The sequence below is a fragment of the Dermacentor variabilis genome, chromosome 4 (genome assembly GCF_050947875.1).
Source record: "Dermacentor variabilis isolate Ectoservices chromosome 4, ASM5094787v1, whole genome shotgun sequence".
Classification (NCBI taxonomy): Eukaryota; Metazoa; Arthropoda; class Arachnida; order Ixodida; family Ixodidae; genus Dermacentor; species Dermacentor variabilis.
The window spans coordinates 184,397,744-184,417,576 of NC_134571.1; the positions used below are offsets into that span (position 1 = coordinate 184,397,744).

Genomic DNA, 19,833 nt, shown 5'->3' on the forward strand with positions numbered 1-19,833 from the left:
ACAATGTAGGGTTCCGGGAGTTGCGCAATAAAGCTATCAAATTCAGTTTTGGAGAGTTCACAGTTGGGAGGAATGTATAAAGATGCAATTGTCAGCAGCTTACTAAAAAGCACTGCTCTGACTGCCACTGCCTCTAGGGGCGTTTTAAGGGGTAACTGCAGGCAAGCAACATACTTATCTACTATTATTGCCACACCGCCCGACGAGGCAAGGGCCTCGTTGCGGTCTTTTCGGAAAATGGCATACATTCGAAGGAAGTTTGTTTGCGAAGGTTTAAGATGTGTTTCTTGGACACACAGCATCTTTGGACTGTACTTATGCAAAAGTTCTTTAATGTCGTCTAGGTTGTGGAGTAAACCCCGGACATTCCATTGTATAATCTGTGTATCCATAATGTATGTGTTTTGTGCTGTGTGTCTAAGAAATATGGATTAGATTATCTCACGAGACCTTTCCAGGCCCCGTGAAACGCGATCTCTCTAACTTTCGGGCGCGCTCGAGGGAGCTGCGCGGTTCCTTCGGCGTCTGAGACGCCGGATTGGTATTTGTATCCATCACCTCGTCTGAGGCGGTGGATAGCGCCTGCGCAGCGGGCACGTTCGCGGGGGTGGTAGGCCTATCTGCACGCGCAGTGGCCTTGGGTCCAACAGGCCCGAGGGTCTGCTGGTCCTCCTTTGTGGGGGCCGGTACAGCGCTGGCTGTTCCAGCCGGGGGGGCTGATGGCGTGACCGCCGTCACACTCCGTGTGACTTGGGCGGCCGCCGAAGGATGTAGCGCTGCCCCCCGGCGCGCCACATCGGTGTAAGACGGACTAGACTGGTTCATCGAGAAGCGCTTGCGCGCCTCTTGGAAGGAAAGGTTCAGTTTGATTTTGATTTCGATGATTTGTTTTTCTTTTTTCCAGGATGGGCAAGAACGAGAGTACGCTGGGTGATCCCCGTCACAGTTAGCACAATGGGTGGTGGAAGTGCAAGTGTCGGATGAGTGCTCGTTTGATGCACACTTTGCACAAGTAGTGCGCCCTCGGCAGCTTTGTGAACCGTGCCCGAATCGCTGACACTTGAAGCATCGGCGTGGGTTAGGTATGTATGGTCTTACACGGAGTTTGCAGTATCCTGTTTCTATTGAGTCTGGTAAAGTGCTAGTTCCAAAAGTTAAGATTATGTGTTTTGTGGGGATTTCCTTGCCGTCGCGCCTAATCGTTATTCTCTGGACCTTTACTACATTTTGATCTTGCCATCCCTCAAGTAGCTCACTTTTACTAAGATCAAGCAGGTCATCTTCAGAGACGACACCGCGGACAGTGTTCAAAGATCTGTGTGGGCCTACTGAAACTGGAATGTCCCCAAAAGCAATTAGCTTTGATAATTTACTGTACTGCGTCTTGTCACGAAGTTCAAGAAGAAGATCGCCGCTTCCCATTTTAGTTACTTTGTAACCTGGGCCGATGGAGTTTGCCAATGATTTTGCCACAACAAAAGGAGATATTGTTCGGACTGTCTTGCTTTCATGTTGACTGTGAATGACATGGTATTTTGGGAATGTTTCTTTGTGACTCATGAAGAAGTTGAAGGAACCTTCGGTGCGCCCCCTCTTGAAGGAGCGATCAGGGAGTGGAGGGAAATTTGATTCCATAAGTAATATTAATATTCGGCAGGGATGGCCGCCACCCACCATGGAGCCCAACCAGGGGACGACACAGGACGGGAAGTATACAGTTCTGCGCACGCCAGCGGTACATCCCCGCTATAACCAAATACCTATACCCGAGGTTGGGCATAATGCACAAGGTTAACCCTTGCCGCAAAGGAAATACGGAAGTAATAAGAAGTGAAGAGAAGACAGGAAAGATGAAAAGGCGAGAGAGAAAGACGAAGATTGGAGAGGAGGACAGGAAAAGGCGACTACCGATTTCCCCCAGGTGGGTCAGTCCGGGGGTGCCGTCTACGTGAAGCAGAGGCCAAAGAGGTGTGTTGCCTACGCCGGGGGGCCTTAACGGTCCGAACACCCGGCATCGGCTCAACCTCCAGGATCCCCCTTTCCCCGGACACGGCTAAGCCGCGCACGGCTACACGCGGGAGGGTCCAACCCTCGTGTGCTCGGGTCCGTGGTGTCGCAACACACCAAACGCCTGCTGACGCAGACGCCCCTGCGGGGTTTTTTAGGGACATGTAGCTGCGCCCGCGACACTTATCTGCTGTATCTGTCTGTATCTTTCGCGCGCTTGTGAGAAAGATTGTGCGAAAGCTTTTGAGCTTTTATTGCCATCGTGTATATAGTGTTTTAACTGACGCCTCCCATGTCTCCTCGTTAGTATAGTGGCCGGTATCCCCGCCTGTCACGCGGGAGACCGGGGTTCGATTCCCAGACGGGGAGTGACGTTATTTACTTCTTTTTTTTTAGGCACATGTAGCTGCACCCGCGACACTTATCTGTAGTATCTGTCTGTATCTTTCGCGCGCTTGTGAGAAAGATTATGCGAGAACTTTTGAGCTTTTATTGCCATCGTCTATATAGTGCTTTAACTGACGCCTCCCATGTCTCCTCGTTAGTATAGTGGCCGGTATCCCCGCCTGTCACTCGGGAGACCGGGGTTCGATTCCCCGACGGGGAGTGACGTTATTTACTTCTTTTTTTTTAGGCACATGTAGCTGCGCCCGCGACACTTATCTGCAGTATCTGTCTGTAGCTTTCGCGCGCTTGTGAGAAAGATTGTGCGAAAGCTTTTGAGCTTTTATTGCCATCGTGTATATAGTGCTTTAACTGACGCCTCCCGTGTCTCCTCGTTAGTATAGTGGGCAGTATGGGGATTCTGCTTCCGGCAGCCGAGCTGAGCGGACGCAGGATGGCAGGCCCTTCAAGGGTGGCTATAGCGGTACTTTTTGGCCGCGGTAACAGGTCTTTTGACGTTGAGAATGATTATGAAGTTTTATTGCCGAACCTTCCTACAGGACGAGTTGTTCTGAATACTGTTTTTTTTTTTGCATGCTGACGTGCGTTCCCGGCCATATCGAGTGGAAGACTTCCGTGACACACTGGCTCGTCTGGCGCTGCTCCCCGAGGTTGTTGTCTTAGGGGCGTAACGTATGAGCCATGTGTGGGCCGTGACGTTCAAGAATATGGATGCTGTGAAAAGGATCCTTGGCGTCGGTGACCTCAAGGTGAAAAATTCTCGCTGCCTCGTCATCGATCCAGCAAACCAAGATGTGTAGATTAAGGTACATTGGCTACTCCACAATGTACTCGACGAAGACTTGAAACGTGCGTTAGCGCCGTACGGCCAAGTGACGGAAGTCACCAGGGAGCGGTGGCGGGTACATGGCGTGGCCGACAAGGACTCAACGACCCGTCTGGTAACGCTCAGGTTGAAGGTGGGCCTTAAAATTGACGACCTTCCTCATCAAGTGAACGTAAACGGGGAGGAATCCCTTGTTGTTGTGCCGGGAAGAGCGCCCGTTTGTCTACGCTGCCGAGGAAAAGGGCACATTCGTCGTGACTGGCGAGTGCCGCGTTGTAGTGGCTGCCGGAGGTTCGGTCATGAGGAGCACGAGTGCACGCTATCTTATGCCAGCGTCACCGCGCCCGTGGAGGGGGGCGACGCGTCCGAGCTACTCATGGACGAGGCTGACGCTGAAGACGCAGCAAGTCCGGGTGACAGGGGGTCCGACAGAGTGCTGGCGACGCCAGACCCGGCCACAGTAAAAGGGCCGAACACGACAACGGGGCAAGAACCCGTAGAGCAGCCGTCGGAGCTACAACCTGGGAATGCAACGGCCTCCGAGAGGCCAGAATCGTGTGAAACTTCTGCCAAGGAAACAGAGTTTACAGATGGACAGGACAACATGGACGACAGTGAGAGCGCAGTCGGCGGCCTTGCCGGCAAGCGCCCTTGCGACGAAAGCAGAGACGAGACAAGTACTCCCGATGGCGGCGAGGGTGGAGAACCACCGATGAAGACAACGGGGATTAGACGTCCGTCTTTCAAACCGCGGCCAAAAATTCTGGTCGACCCACGGGCAGAGGCCAAGCCGCCTCTCCCGTCTTCATCGCCTGGGTAGGTGAGGCTGTCGTGATTTTTGCAGAGACAGTAATATGTAAGAGACAAATGTGAAAGTGTTGTACGGGAGCCGAGACGTAAAAACATGGAAAAAAGCCGAGACGCCCGTAAGTCGTGCGATTTTCTTGTTTTCTGGCGAGTAACTACTTGAAGTAAAAACCGTGTGGTAGGCCTACTCATAGCGATAACATGTCCTTTAAATTAGAAAGAGCCTTATGCGTAGCAACGCTCAACATTAGAGGACTTGGCCGGTCTAGGAGGCGACAGTATCAGTTGCGTCGTTTATTGCTTGAGAATGACGTTGATATTGCTGCCGTGCAGGAAACGAAAGTCGAGTCCCAAGAGCAGACAGACCGCATGCTTTCGCCTTTCCGCTCCCTATACAATGTATGTGTCAGCCATTCTCGTGGTACATCTGGTGGCTGCTTGCTTTTTATGAAGACCAGCATTCGTATTGTAGTAGTGTTTGCATGTTGACGATTTGGGACGATTAATTGTATGTGATTTTTCATTTTCTGGCGCGAATTGGCGGACTGTTTCTGTATATGTACCAAATAGGGAGCAAGAGCGCAAAATATTTTTCTAAAACCTTGAAGTGCACCTGTCGTGTGATAGGACAATTATTCTTCTCGGAGATTTCAACTGCGTTTGCATTCCCGAAGATAGGGCAAGCAAAGCGCCGGTGCGTGATTATAGTGCCTTATTTTTTAATGCACTGGTTCGCGAGCGAGAGTTGGATGACGTAAGATATGTGCTTTCTCAGGGCACGCAGTTCACACATTACCAGCTTAGCAGTCAGGCGAGGCTTGACAGGGCCTACGTGTCTACTGTGCTACTTCCTATGTGCCGAGATTACAGTGTGAAGCACGTATCTTTCAGCGACCATAGCCTAGTCATGTTCGCCATCAATAAGAAAGAAAAGCAGAGGTTTAGCTGGGACCTGTGGAAATTGAACGACAAGCTACTCGATGATGACACGTTTGTAGAGAACGTTAAAACTGAATTAGAAGAAGTATTCGAGTGTAACATGGGCAGTTTGATTCATACATGGGAGTCTTTTAAAGAAAAAGTAAAAATGAAAGCTATTGAAAGAGCATATTGTATAAAACACCGCCCAATGAAAGAAGAAAATCAGTTGCAGTGCCAGTTAGATGTTTTACTCTGTCAAGAATGTGTGCAACCGGGCATGCGCAGTAAAGAAATTAAAGATGTGAAAAGAAAGTTGGAGACTATAGACGTGGAAAGATACAAGGGAGCTGTGGTGCGCGCACGCGCCGAAAGGCTTTGGTGTGGCGAGATGCCCACGAAACGTGCGCTGGCAGACGAGAGGAGCTACGCAACTAAAAACGAATTCAAGGCGACAGAATATCAAAACGTCGTCACAAGCGATAAAGCAATAATAGAACAAGCGTTTGTGGAACATTATCGCGAATTATTAGGAAGCATCAAACAGGGCAGTAGCACATTCAAAGATGAATTCTTATCACTTATGCCGCAACTCGACGACGACATCAAGGCAAGCTTAGAGGCACGTATCGCCGTCAAAGAAATTGAAAAATCAATTGAAAAAAATTACCTCTGGAAAGACACCTGGTCCAGATGGCCTAAGCGCAGCTTTCTATAAGAAATTTAAAAGCCCTGTGGCAGCAGCCTTATGTGAAGTTTTGCACGAGGCATATGAAAAGAAAGAATTACCAGGGTACTTCCGCAGATCACACATTGTGTTGATTCCCAAAACAACAGACCGCGCGAAACAGCAATTTATTGGATCGTATCGGCCCATAACCTTGGCCAATGTTGATTATAAACTTTTCATGGGTGTGTTGGCCAGGCGACTTCAAACTGTTATTAAAGAAGTCGTAGGGCCCCATCAGACCTGCGGCATCAAAGGTAGATCTATAACTACGAATATTCACGTTGCAAGGAATATTTTAGAATGTTGTGAAGATTTTGAGAGTAGGGTAGCGATGCTACAAATCGATCTCGAGAAAGCCTTTGACCGCGTGAGTCACGAGATCCTTTTGTGCATCCTCGACTACATAAAACTGGGATCTGTGGTTTCGGAGGGGGTACGAATGGCATACACTGGATGCACTACGAGGATTGTAGTGAACAAACAGCTCAGCGAAAGCATTCAAGTCTTCTCAAGCGTAAAACAAAGATGTCCTGCGTCAGCATTACTTTTCGCTCTCTACCTAGAGCCTCTTTGCCAAAAAGTGCTTCAGAATGAACGAGTTCGTGGATTCCGCTTGATGACCGCGGAAGTCAAAGTGCTTAGTTATGCGGATGATATCGCAGTGTTCTGTGATGATCAAGAAAGTGTGAGAGTGGCAGTAAATGATGTGAAGACATTCTGTGGGTGCACCGGTAGTAAAATTAATTGGAATAAATGCCTCGGTATCTGGCATGGAAATTGGCGAAGTACACCCTCATTGTTTGAAAATGTCACATGGACGGTGACGCCTGATAAGTATCTAGGCGTACCACTCCAACACTACCGGAACACAACAGAATATTGGAAGAATGAAACGGAGCAACTATGCGAGAAGACCCAGAAATGGGGTGGCCGAGAATTTTCAATGTTTACGCGTTCAACTGTGTGCAACATATTTCTTGTTTCGCGAGTGTGGTATGTTCTTCAAGTGTTACCTATGACACGCAATGCAGTTGAAAAGCTACACAGAGTGATGGCAGTATTTGTTTGGAGTTCTACGTGGGAAAGAACCAGTCGCACAAATTTGTTTCGATCTCTGCGCAGTGGGGGGCTTGGCCTAGTCCACCTGATCTTGCGGCAGATCGTCGCTAGGTTTATTTTCTTACGCGATCAAAGCGATCGCTTCTTGAGAACAGTGTTACATGTGCGATTGTCGAATTATTCGCCAGAATTTATTGTTTCAACGGTCAATGTCGAACAAAGACGGCCAAGGGGCCGTCTTTGTTCTTCAAAATCCTAGAACTTTGTACTCCGTTGTACTTCCAAATCCTAGAAGTACGTTTTTCAATGGAGTATCTCTCTGAGGTGACGCGTAAGAAATTATATAAAGATCATGTAGAAACCATGTTGCCGCTTCCTGTATACCAATCATTGTACTCAAGAGGTCCAGGGGACAATGGTTTAGGAACTGTTAAAAGGATGCCTGTACGACCATCAGTAAAAACGTTCTTTTTCAAGCTACATAGTGGCACACTCCCTACAAAACCTTGGCTGCGAGGAAAGGGCATTTTTGTTGCCTGGTCAGTAGACTGCATCATCTGCAAAAAGCCGGAGACAGTTGAACACATATTTCTGGATTGTAGTGATGCAGTCTTTCTCTGGGACATCCTCGAGAGGACCTTGAAGAAAGACTTGCCCATTACCCCGCACGGCATCCGTCTTTTGCCTGTCAAGAACGTAGGGGGTGTGCCCTACGACATGTTCATGGCACTAATACTCCACAGCGTGTGGAGGACGCGGATGGCCGTTCGGAACGAGGACCTGAATTCGCCACCGGCACGAGAGTATTTCATTGAGAGTGTAGAATACTTGAGGCGAGTGTGCAAAGTTCAAACTGAAAAGCCTGAGCGATACCACCCTTTGGGGAAATATCTGTGATGAAGCGACTGCGTTTTTAACCCCTCACGTGCTGAAAGTGATGTGACAGCACTTTTAAAAGTGACAATGCACTGTATCTACTTTTGTTGTATGCCAAGCAGGCAATAAAAAAAATAGTAGCCAGTATCCCCGCCTGTCACGCAGGAGACCGGGGTTCGATTCCCCGACGGGGAGTGATCTTTTTTCCTTCTTCTTTGTAGGCGCACGCGACGGCGCACTCGACTCTCCTCCACAATACCTCTCTCTATTTTTTCCCACTTATGCGCAAGATTGTGTCAACGCCCTTGCGATTTTTTTTTCAAATCGTGTATATACTGCTTTATCTGGCACCTCGCATGTCTCCTCGTTAGTATAGTGGCCAGTATCCCCGCCTCTCAAGCGGGAGACCGGGGTTCCATTCCCCGACGGGGATTGTTTTTTTTTTCCTTCTTCTTTGTAGGCGCACGCGACGGCGCACTCGACACTACTCCACAGTACCTGTCTCTATTTTTTCCCACTTGTGCGCAAGATTGCGTCAACGCTTTCGCGATTTTTTTTTTCAAATCGTGTATATACTGCTTTAGCAGGCACCTCGCATGTCTCCTCGTTAGTATAGTGGCCAGTATCATTCTGCTTCCGGCTCCCGAGCTGAACGGATCGCGGGATCATGGGCTCCAATGGAGCGGCATATGCGGCTGTTAGCCGCGGCAACAGGCTTTCGACGGAAGAAGATAAAGATTACCAGATAATTTTGCCTCGCCTACCCACAGGACGTATTGTTTTGAACACAGTTTTTTTGCACGGCGACGCTCGTGTTCGCCCGTTTCGTGTAGAAGATTTTCGAGACGCGCTTCAAGCTGTTGGTATGCTCTCTGGCGTCGTCGCCCTTGGAGCATACCAAATCAACCATGTATGGGCGGTGACGATGAAGACAGCCGAGGCTGCCGAAAAGCTGGCGGCCCTGAAGGAGCTGCAGGTGAAGGGGCGTCGCTGCCTGGTCATCGACCCCAAGGAACAACAGGTGAAGCTTCGTATCCACTGGCTTCTGCATGGGGTGGACGACGAAGACGTCAAGACCGCGCTGGCCTCCTTCGGCAAGTTGACGGAAGTGACCCGGGAGCGCTGGCGAGTGGATGGCGTTTCCGACAAGGGCTCGACGACCCGAGCAGTGCTGCTGCAGCTGAAGGCAGGAATGAAAGTCGACGACCTGCCCCACCAGATCCGCGTCGCCGGCGAGCTTGCGCTGGTGGTAGCCCCAGGACGTCCCATGCAGTGCCTGCGCTGCCGAGGCTCTGGCCACGTTCGTCGTGAATGCAAGGTTCCCCGTTGCTCGCGGTGCAGGCTTTTTGGACACAACGACGCGGACTGTGTGCGTTCATACGCAGTAGCCGCGGGTTCGGCGGAGAGCGAGCCGTCGACGTTAGACCATGTAATGGACGTGACCGAGGCGGAGGAAGCGGCCACGGGAGCTGGAAACGGCAAAGTGGCGGCAGAAACCGGCGTGACGACCAAGCAAGCCGAAGGAGGAAGGAATATCCCTCCCCCCAAAGAACCAGCAGCTACAGTCGAGAGCGTGAAGACGGCCCCGCATGAAAATGAGAGCCACCAGCCAGCTACGGATGCAACGCAGGCAGAGGCGGACGACAACGCGACCCCTGCTAGCGCCCGCGTCGAATCCGTCTCGGCACCGGTCAAGAGATCCCTGCAGCACGAGGAGAAAGTCGACGGAAAGGCTGGCGGTGACTCCGAGGCACCACCCGCTAAGACGCTACCTGGAAGGCGCTCCACCCTCAAGCCTAAGCCGAACTTGGAGACTGACCGTAGGCTTACCCCGAAGCCGACCAAAGAGGAACCCGGGCGACGGCCGCCGGATGGCCACGGAGGCGTCTAGCGGTCAGCTAGACGTTAAGGTGAGCACCATGCTCCGGGCCTTCTCCCCTCCGGTTTTCACCAATAATGGCTACCAACCCGTCGCTTAGCCTCGGCACGCTAAACGTTCGAGGTCTGGCCGCCAAAAGGAAACAGAGTCAGGTTTACAGACTACTAGTGGACCACGACCTCGACGTTTTAGCCGTGCAAGAAACCAAGGTAGACGGCGAGGAGGAGACCGGGAGCATGGTGCAAAGGTTCACGTATAACTACTATACGGTAGTGAGCCACGCCTTAGGGACTTCGGCAGGGTGTGTGCTGTTCGTGAGGAAGCTCCCTGGTCTTGTTATGGATGGTTACTTCTCCTGTACTTCTGGTCGACTTGTCTTTTGTGACTTCAGCTATTGTAATGTCCAATGGCGCGTGTTTTGCATTTATGCGCCTAATACTGTGCAAGAGAGGGCAAATTTCTTTTTGAGTTTAAAGCATCACTTACAGGTGCAAAAAATGATAGCCTGTGTAGGCGACTTCAACTGCGTATTGAAAGCTGAGGATAGGTCTACGCGTCGCGTGGTTTGTGACAAAAGTAGTGATATCCTGGCGCAGATCACACACGAATTCGAATTAGAAGATATCGCAGAATGTTTTCGCGGTCACGGAGACGTAAGCTACACTCACTTTCAGGGCACAAGTCACGCACGCTTAGACCGTATCTATCTTTCATATGATTTAGTTGAAAAATGCCAGTGCTACACAGTTACGGCCATATCATATTCTGACCACTGCCTGGTAAAATGCACGGTGGGCAGGAAGAAAGAACGAAACAAGTTCGTCTGGGAACTGTGGAAATTGAATGCAGAGCTGTTACGGGATGAAACTTTTAACGAAAATGTAGTGGCTACTCTGAATTCTTTTGGAACAGACAGTTCTACGAAATTTGGTGAGGAATGGGAGTTGCTGAAGCAAAGCATTAAATTGAAGGCAATCGAAAGAAGTAGCGTACTGCGATATGAACAAAAGGCCAGAGAAAAGGATTTAACAACATTGCTAGAAAAATTTGCGAAGCTTGAATGCATGCAACCTGGCGCCTATCAACAAGATATGCGCGCCGTTAAGAAGAAGCTCGAGGTATTCGACGAAGATCGCTTCCGAGTTGCGCTAGTGCGCGCCAGAGCAGAAAGGCTATCATGCGGGGAAACGCCAACGAAAAGAGCACTGGGGTTAGAAAAAAAGCACTCGAGACGTAAGCAGATTGAGGCTATCGAATATGAAGGGGTGGTATTAACGGATAACAATAATATAGGGCGTGCTTTCTTTGAGCATTACAAAGGACTTTTTACATTCAGGCCTGTCAACATGCACGATTTCAAGAAATTATTTTTGCAACGAATCCCACAGCTGTCGAGTGAGGTTAAAGAAACCTTAGAACGACCATTAACAGAACATGAAGTGATGAAAGCCATCGAAGACCTGAATCCTGGGAAGTCGCCAGGTCCAGACGGTCTTTGTGCCGCATGGTACAAATCGTTCAAAAGCCACCTAGCTCCTATCTTAACAGCAGTTTTCAAGGAAGCATATGAACTGAAAATACTTCCACCATCCTTTGGCCAGTCCCATACAGTACTAATACCGAAAATAGAAGAGATCGAAAAGCTCAAGCAACTTTCCTCCTACAGACCCATAGCGCTTACTAACTGCGACTACAAAATATTGATGAAGGTGTTGGCACGACGGGTCCAGTCAGTTATTCAGGAAGTAGTCGGCCCACACCAGACGTGTGGTATTCGTGGAAGAACCATTTTCACTAACATCCATAAAATGAAGTGTGTGCTGGAGTGTTGTGACGCCATGTGCGATGCAGTAGCCATCCTCCAGCTAGACTTGGAGAAGGCGTTTGATTGTGTTTCTCACGACATATTGCTTACCATCCTTGAACACGTTAATTTTGGCCACGTAATCACTGAAGGGGTGACCATGGCGTACCGGAGCTGCTATACCAGACTTATAGTTAATCAGATGTTGGGGGCCCCCATTAACGTGAAGCGCTCCGTTCGCCAGGGTTGTCCACTCAGTCCACTCCTGTTTTGTGTCTACATAGAAACGCTATGTCTGGCCATCATTGAAAATGAATGTATTAAGGGGTTTAGTCTTCAATCAGCAGAAGTGAAGCTACTGGCATACGCTGACGATGTGGCTGTGTGCTGTAAGGACAAACAAAGTGTATTGAATACTGTGAATATCGTCAAAAAGTTTGGTAACGTCACTAACAGCTGCGTTAACTGGCAGAAATGTTTGGGGTTTTGGCATGGAAGATGGGCGTCTACACCAGACCACTTTTCGAACGTAAACTGGGTCACGACGCCAGTGAAGTACCTTGGAGCACCCCTTGATGCCTACAAGGACAGTAGCGAGTACTGGAAAGAGCGGACAAAACAACTAAAAGAAAAAGCCGACCGATGGAACGCCTGTTACTTGTCAATATTCGCGAGAGCTACAGCGTGCAACATGTTTCTCGTGACAAAGATCTGGTACGTAATGCAGGTACTACAGTGCTCTCGTATTAATGTGCAGAAACTGCACCGCGTGTTCGCTGTATTCGTGTGGGCATCAAGCTGGGAGCGATGTAGCCGAGATAATCTCTTCCGGCGCGTGAAGGATGGTGGTCTGGGGTTGGCGCACCTCTTCTTGCGTCAACTGGTGAATAGATTCTCCTTCTTTCGAGATACAAACGACCCATTTCTGCGCACGGTGATCCAAATGAGGCTGTCAAGATCACTTCCCGAATTCGTTGTAGGTACGGAAATAATGCCAGGACCAGTCCGTGGTTTCTTTCGGGAAATAGTTCAGAGTGTTTCCTTTTTGCGTGTTCGTTTTTCAAGTGCATATTTGTGGAGAGTAAAACGGAAAAAGTTATATCGTGATTTATGTGACAGTGTTTTGCTGGTACCTATGTACAGAGCCCCGTACACTGGAGGCCCAGGCCTAGATGTATTGAAAAGGGTGAAGAAGATGCCAGTTCAACCAGCCACTAAATCGTTCTTTTTTAAATTACACGCTGGTACTGTACCTGTTAAATTCTTCCTTGAACAACGTGGGTTCTACATGCCATGGGGAACCCACTGCCTTATATGTAAAAAAACAGAAAGCATAGATCATGTCTTCATCCACTGTTGGGAAGGGGTCTTTTTCTGGGACGTGTTACAAAGGACTCTAAAAAAAGAGCTACCTATAGATCCCCACGGAATCAGGTTTCTGCCAGTATATGACGACGAAGGTTTCCCGTACGACCTGATCATGCTTACCGGCCTCCACTGTTTATGGCGCGCAAGAATGGCGGGTTACCATTGTGACCCGGATGCCCGACCGGCGCGTCTGTACTTTTGTGAATCCATGCAACGGTATGTGGAAGTGATGAAGATGCAACAGCCTGTTCCTGAGTGGCTGTCGAGGGTTGAACCCCTTACAGCACTAAACGAATTTCAATCCGACAACGTCGTGCCACAGTAGCGGACGGCAGCGAATGTAAATATTACTGTTCCTTGTTCCGTTTGTGTATTCATCCCTTTTTGCTTCTTTGGTCTTTGTTTATATCAGTTAGGAATTTGTGTTGTGTTATGTCGAGTACTGGCAATAAAGAAAAAAAAAAAAGTATAGTGGCCAGTATCCCCGCCTGTCACGCGGGAGACCGGGGTTCGATTCCCCGACGGGGAGTGTTTTTTTTCCTTCTTCTTTGTAGGCTCACGCGACGGCGCATTCGACACTCCTCCACAGTACCTGTCTCTATTTTTTCCCACTTGTGCGCAAGATTGCGTCAACGCTTTCGCGATTTTTTTTTCAAATCGTGTATATACTGCTTTAGCAGGCACCTCGCATGTCTCCTCGTTAGTATAGTGGCCAGTATCCCCGCCTGTCACGCGGGAGACCGGGGTTCGATTCCCCGACGGGGAGTGTTTTTTTTTTTCCTTCTTCTTTGTAGGCGCACGCGATGGCGCACTCGACACTGCTCCACAATACCTGTTTCTATTTTTTCCCACTTGTGCGCAAGATTGCGTCAACGCTTTCGCGATTTTTTTTTCAAATCGTGTATATACTGCTTTAGCAGGCACCTCGCTTGTCTCCTCGTTAGTATAGTGACCAGTATCCCCGCCTGTCACGCGGGAGACCGGGGTTCGATTCCCCGACGGGGAGTGTTTCTTTTTTCCTTCTTCTTTGTAGGCTCACGCGACGGCGCACTCGACACTGCTCCACAGTACCTGTCTCTATTTTTTCCCACTTGTGCGCAAGATTGCGTCAAAGCTTTCGCGATTTTTTTTCAAATCGTGTATATACTGCTTTAGCAGGCACCTCGCATGTCTCCTCGTTAGTATAGTGACCAGTATCCCCGCCTGTCACGCGGGAGACCGGGGTTCGATTCCCCGACGGGGAGTGCTTCTCTTTTCCTTCTTCTTTGTAGGCGCCCGCGACGGCGCACTCGACACTACTCCACAGTACCTGTCTCTATTTTTTCCACTTGTGCGCAAGTTCGCGTCAACGCTTTTGCGATTTTTTTTTTCAAATCGTGTATATACTGCTTTAGCAGGCACCTCGCATGTCTCCTCGTTAGTATAGTGGCCAGTATCCCCGCCTGTCACGCGGGAGACCGGGGTTCGATTCCCCGACGGGGAGTGTTTTTTTTTTTCCTTCTTCTTTGTAGGCGCACGCGATGGCGCACTCGACACTGCTCCACAATACCTGTTTCTATTTTTTCCCACTTGTGCGCAAGATTGCGTCAACGCTTTCGCGATTTTTTTTTCAAATCGTGTATATACTGCTTTAGCAGGCACCTCGCTTGTCTCCTCGTTAGTATAGTGACCAGTATCCCCGCCTGTCACGCGGGAGACCGGGGTTCGATTCCCCGACGGGGAGTGCTTCTCTTTTCCTTCTTCTTTGTAGGCTCACGCGACGGCGGCGCACTCGACACTGCTCCACAGTACCTGTCTCTATTTTTTCCCACTTGTGCGCAAGATTGCGTCAACGCTTTCGCGATTTTTTTTTTCAAATCGTGTATATACTGCTTTAGCAGGCACCTCGCATGTCTCCTCGTTAGTATAGTGACCAGTATCCCCGCCTGTCACGCGGGAGACCGGGGTTCGATTCCCCGACGGGGAGTGCTTCTCTTTTCCTTCTTCTTTGTAGGCGCCCGCGACGGCGCACTCGACACTACTCCACAGTACCTGTCTCTATTTTTTCCACTTGTGCGCAAGTTCGCGTCAACGCTTTTGCGATTTTTTTTTTCAAATCGTGTATATACTGCTTTAGCAGGCACCTCGCATGTCTCCTCGTTAGTATAGTGGCCAGTATCCCCGCCTGTCACGCGGGAGACCGGGGTTCCATTCCCCGACGGGGAGTGTTTTTTTTTCCTTCTTCTTTGTAGGCGCACGCGACGACGCACTCGACACTCCTCCACAGTACCTGTCTCTATTTTTTCCCACTTGTGCGCAAGATTGCGTCAACGCTTTTGCGATATTTTTTTCAAATCGTGTATATACTGCTTTAGCAGGCACCTCGCATGTCTCCTCGTTAGTATAGTGGCATTCTGCATCCGGCAGCCGAGCTGTTCGGATCGTAGGGTCATGGCCTCTTCCGGGGCAGCGACAGCGACCACTTTTGGTCGCGGAAACAGGATCACCGACGACGATAAGGATTATCCGTTTATTTTGCCTCAGCTGCCGAAAGGACGAGTTGCCTTTAACACCGTGTTTTTACACGGTGATGTACGCGCCAGACCTTACAAGGTCGAAGATTTTAGAGACGCCCTTCTGCCGACGGGACTGCTGCCGGACGTGGTATGCATAGGGGCGTACCAGATAAAACACGTCTGGGCGGTGACCCTGTCTGACGCCACTGCGACGAAGCGCCTCATGGCCCTTAAGGAACTGCAAGTGAAGGGAAGACGGTGTGTCATCGTGGACCCGCAAGACCAGCAGGTGAAGTCGGCTTCACTGGCTGCTCTATGGCGTTGCAGACGAGGACATACGGACGGCGTTCATGGCTTTCGGCAAGGTGGAGGAGGTAAGCCGGGAAAGGTGGCGCGTCCATGGCCTGGGCGACAAGACGTCGACAACCAGGACTGTGCTTCTAAAGCTGAAAAGCGGCGTGAAAATGGAAGACCTTCCTCATCAGGTCCGCGTCGGCGGAGAGCTGGCATTGGTGGTCGTCCCTGGTCGACCCATGCAGTGCCTGCGCTGCCAAGGCACGGGGCACGTCCGCCGGGAGTGTAAAGTTCCGCGCTGTTCTCGCTGCAGACGGTTCGGTCATGTTGACGCCGACTGCGTCAAATCCTACGCCGCCGTGACAAGCCCAGCAGTGAACGACGTGGCCGCAGAGCACGTCATGGACGTGGTCGAGACGGAGGACGCCGCTACAGGCATCGGAGACCTGGTACCGACAGCGGCAGTCGGCGAGACGTCGACCGTCGGCGCAGAAGGCACGGTTGCTCAAGGTACTGAGAAGCGGTGTGGGAAGGCGCAGGGCGCGACTGCTGTGGGCCCCGCGACGGGAACCATTAGTGAAGACACGCCCGACAACGGTATGACGGCAATGCAGCAGGACGAGGCTGTGAAAGACGGCGACCGGACTGAGACTCTTGGCGGCCCCGTCAAACGCCCCCACGACCAGACCAAGGACCAAGGCGAGGGTGTGACCAGCACCACCGAGGGACCACCGACAAAGACGCCCCAGGGGAGGCGGGTGGGCTTCAAACCAAAGCCGAATGTGCCGCCTGAAAGAAAGCCTGTGATCAAAGTGTCGACGACAAACAATGCCGGGAAGCCGGATGGCCCCGGAGGCGGCTAGCCAAGGGCTGGTCGTGAAGGGTAAGCACCATGCTCCGGGCCTACTTTTCTCGCTAGATGAAGATGGATGAAATACCGTCACTTAGTATTGCCACACTTAATGTGCGAGGGTTGGCGGCTAGTCGTAGGCAATGTCAGGTCCTACGGTTGGTAACGGACCATGACATAGACGTACTAGCCGTCCAGGAAACCAAGGTTGACGGAGAGGAGGAGACCGCGAGCATGGTGCGACGATTCACGACTAGGTACTTTGTGGTGGTGAGTCATGCGGAAGGCACCTCCGGGGGGTGCATTCTTTTTGTGAAGAAGCTGCCGGGTTTACATATTCAAAGTGTGTGGTCCTGTTTGGATGGAAGGATTGTTTTATGTGACTTTACGATCTCTGACTTTGAGTTTCGCGTCATATGCGTTTATGCGGCGAATTCTGTAGACGAGCGTGTCCTCTTTTTTTCGAACCTCTCACAATATGTTTGCTGTAATAAGCGCGTTGTGTTATTAGGGGACTTCAATTGTGTGTTGAGTGCTAGAGACCGAGCCAACAATGCCGGCGTGCGTGATAGAAGTAGTGACGTTTTGTCAAAATTAATTAATGAAAATGAACTTGATGATGTTTTTCAATGTCTGGAAGGGGAGCGTCAAGTGACATTTACGCGTTTTCAAGGCAGTAGTCATGCGCGACTGGATCGCATGTACATTTCGTTGGACACGATTCCAAGATGCCACGGTTATTGCGTTGTACCCGTGTCATTTTCGGATCACTGCCTGGTAAAATGTAACATTGGTATAAGGAAAAGGGAACATGCATTTAATTGGCATCTATGGAAACTCAATGACTTGTTATTAAATGATGCATCTTTTGTAAAGGCAGTGCGGGATGCGGTTAATGAAATACGCGAAGATGCGGCTGATACAATAGCAGAAAAGTGGGAATGTGTTAAACAAAAAGTTAAAATGAAAGCCTTAGAAAGGTCAAGCTGCCTCAAATTTGAGAGGGAATATAAAGAAAAGGGTTTGCGAACACTACTTCAGCAGCTGATAACGCTTGAGTGCAGAGAGCCTGGTCTGTACAAAGACGATGTGCGGAGCGTCAAGGAAAAGCTTGAACAGTTCGACAAAGAACGTTATCAAGGTGCCATCGTGCGAGCAAGAGCAGATGCACTGGCGGCAGGGGAGACGCCCACTAAAAGGGCGATCGGTTTAGAGAAGGCACACGGAAGACGAAACCATGTCGATCAACTTTTAATGAATGGAGCTGTTGTTGACGACAACGAGAGCATAGCACACGCCTTCTTCCAATACTATCAGTCGCTCTTTGCATTTCAGGAAGCGAATTTAGAGGGTTTCAAAGCGGACTTTCTGCACCGCATGCCGCGTTTGAGTGATGAAGCTAAGGAGCGATTAGAAGGGAAAATAACGGAGAGGGAAGTCGAAAAGGCAATCGACGATTTAAACTTGGGCAAGTCACCGGGACCAGATGGACTCAGCGCCGCCTTATATAAGACATTGAAAAGAGAACTGGCCCCTTTATTAGTAGAAGTATTTAATGAAGCGTACGAGCAGAAATCATTGCCACCTTCTTTTGGGAAAGCGCACACCATTCTAATTCCGAAGAACGATAAATTAGATAAACTGAGATTCGTATCATCCTATAGGCCCATATCACTAACAAATGTGGATTACAAGATATTTATGAAGATTTTAGCGACCAGACTTCAAAGTGTCATAAAGGAAATCGTCTCAGACCATCAAACTTGTGGAATCAAAGGGCGAGCAATTTTTTCTAACATCCATAAGATGCGGTGTGTGCTCGAGTGCTGTGACGTCACCGGTGGCGGCGTTGCAGTTCTTCAGCTTGATCTTGAGAAAGCGTTCGATTGCGTCGCTCACGTTATTTTGTTCTCCATATTGGATCATGTTAATGTCGGTACCATCATCACTGAGGGTGTGGCCTTGGCGTACCAGAACTGCACTACAAGGTTAATTGTTAATAAGTCGCTGGGGGCCCCCATTAACATCATGCGTTCAGTGCGCCAAGGCTGTCCCCTCAGTCCTCTGTTATTTGCTATATACATAGAAGCAATGTGTGTGGCCATTACCGCAAATAACAATATACGTGGTTTTAGATTGGCAGAATCCGAAGTGAAGCTGCTAGCGTATGCTGATGACGTTGCAGTGTGTTGCACAGACGAACCAAGTGTGACTGAAACAATTGCTGTAGTAAAACATTTCTGTGACGTCAAGGGCAGCAAAGTCAATTGGGGCAAATCCCTCGGGCTGTGGCACGGGGAGTGGTCTTCGGCACCGGAATACTTCGCCAATGTCAACTGGGTGAAAACTCCGACGAAGTATCTGGGTGTTCCCCTCGACAGGTACAAGGGCAGCGATGAGTACTGGAGGAACCGAACTAATGAAACGAAAGAAAAAGTGGACAGATGGACAAGCACTAACCAGTCTATTTTTTCAAGGGCGACAATTTGTAATATGTTTTTATAGCGAAGTTATATTATGTTATGCAAGTGTTGCATTGTTCCAGGGCAAATGTGCAAAGGCTGCACAGAGTGTTCGCGGTCTTCATCTGGGGATCAGCATGGGAGAGAGCTAGCCGAACCAATTTGTTTAGAAGAGTGAAGGACGGGGGTGTTGGCTTGGCACATCTTTTTGTTCGACAACTTGTCAACCGCTTTTTGTTTTTTCGAGATGTGCGCGATCCTTTTCTGCGCACCGTATGTCAACTCAGGTTGAGCGACGCATTGCCGGCGTATGTTGTTAGTACGGCAAGCATGACCGGAAAACTTCGGGGTAATCTTAAGGAAGTGGTCGACAGTGTGCGCTTCCTTTCAGTTCGTTTTTCAAAAGATTATCTATGTCAAGTTAAAAGGAAAACACTGTATAATGATGTGTGCGACATTGTGTTCCCAGTGCCCTTATACAGAGCCATATACAGTGGAGGGCCAGGACAAGACGTCCTTAAACGGGTGAAACGCATGCAGGTGCCACCAGGGGTTAAAACCTCCTTTTTTAAGCTCCACACTGGAACACTTTCCGTGAAGACATTTATGGAAGAGCGAGGCTGTCTTGTGCCGTGGGGTTCACACTGCTTGATCTGCAAGAAGCCCGAAACCATCGATCACGTGTTCTTGCACTGCTGGGCGGCTGTGTTCTTCTGGGACGTCTTGAAGCGAACACTGAAGAAAGAATTACCTGTAGACCCCCAAGGGATCCGGTATCTGCCAATTAAGGATGAAGAGGGAGTTCCATACGACTTTATTATGTTGAATGCACTCCGCTGTATATGGCGGGCTCGCATGGCAGGGTACCATTGCGATGCCGACACCCGCCCGGTTCACATATATTTTAGAGAATGTATGTCGCGGTTCGTTCATGTACAGAAATTGCAAGAATGTGCACCGGATTGGCTGTCGAGGCTAGAAGCTCTGACAGCCATGAAGGAATTTTAATTTGACGACGCCGGTCCCATACGGACAGTCGGCATTATTGTAATT

General features: G+C 49.7%; 3 non-coding genes across 3 annotated transcripts; all 3 read left to right on the top strand.

The window, feature by feature from the left end:
* Positions 1–7,989: 7,989 nt before the first annotated feature.
* TRNAE-CUC (transfer RNA glutamic acid (anticodon CUC)) lies at positions 7,990–8,061 on the top strand. Its single transcript has one exon. It is a non-coding gene; the product is annotated as a tRNA-Glu (tRNA).
* Positions 8,062–13,373: 5,312 nt separating this feature from the next.
* On the top strand, positions 13,374–13,445 carry TRNAD-GUC (transfer RNA aspartic acid (anticodon GUC)). The gene has a single exon. It is a non-coding gene; the product is annotated as a tRNA-Asp (tRNA).
* Positions 13,446–14,090: 645 nt separating this feature from the next.
* Positions 14,091–14,162, top strand: TRNAD-GUC (transfer RNA aspartic acid (anticodon GUC)). The gene has a single exon. It is a non-coding gene; the product is annotated as a tRNA-Asp (tRNA).
* The last annotated feature ends 5,671 nt before the right edge of the window (positions 14,163–19,833 follow it).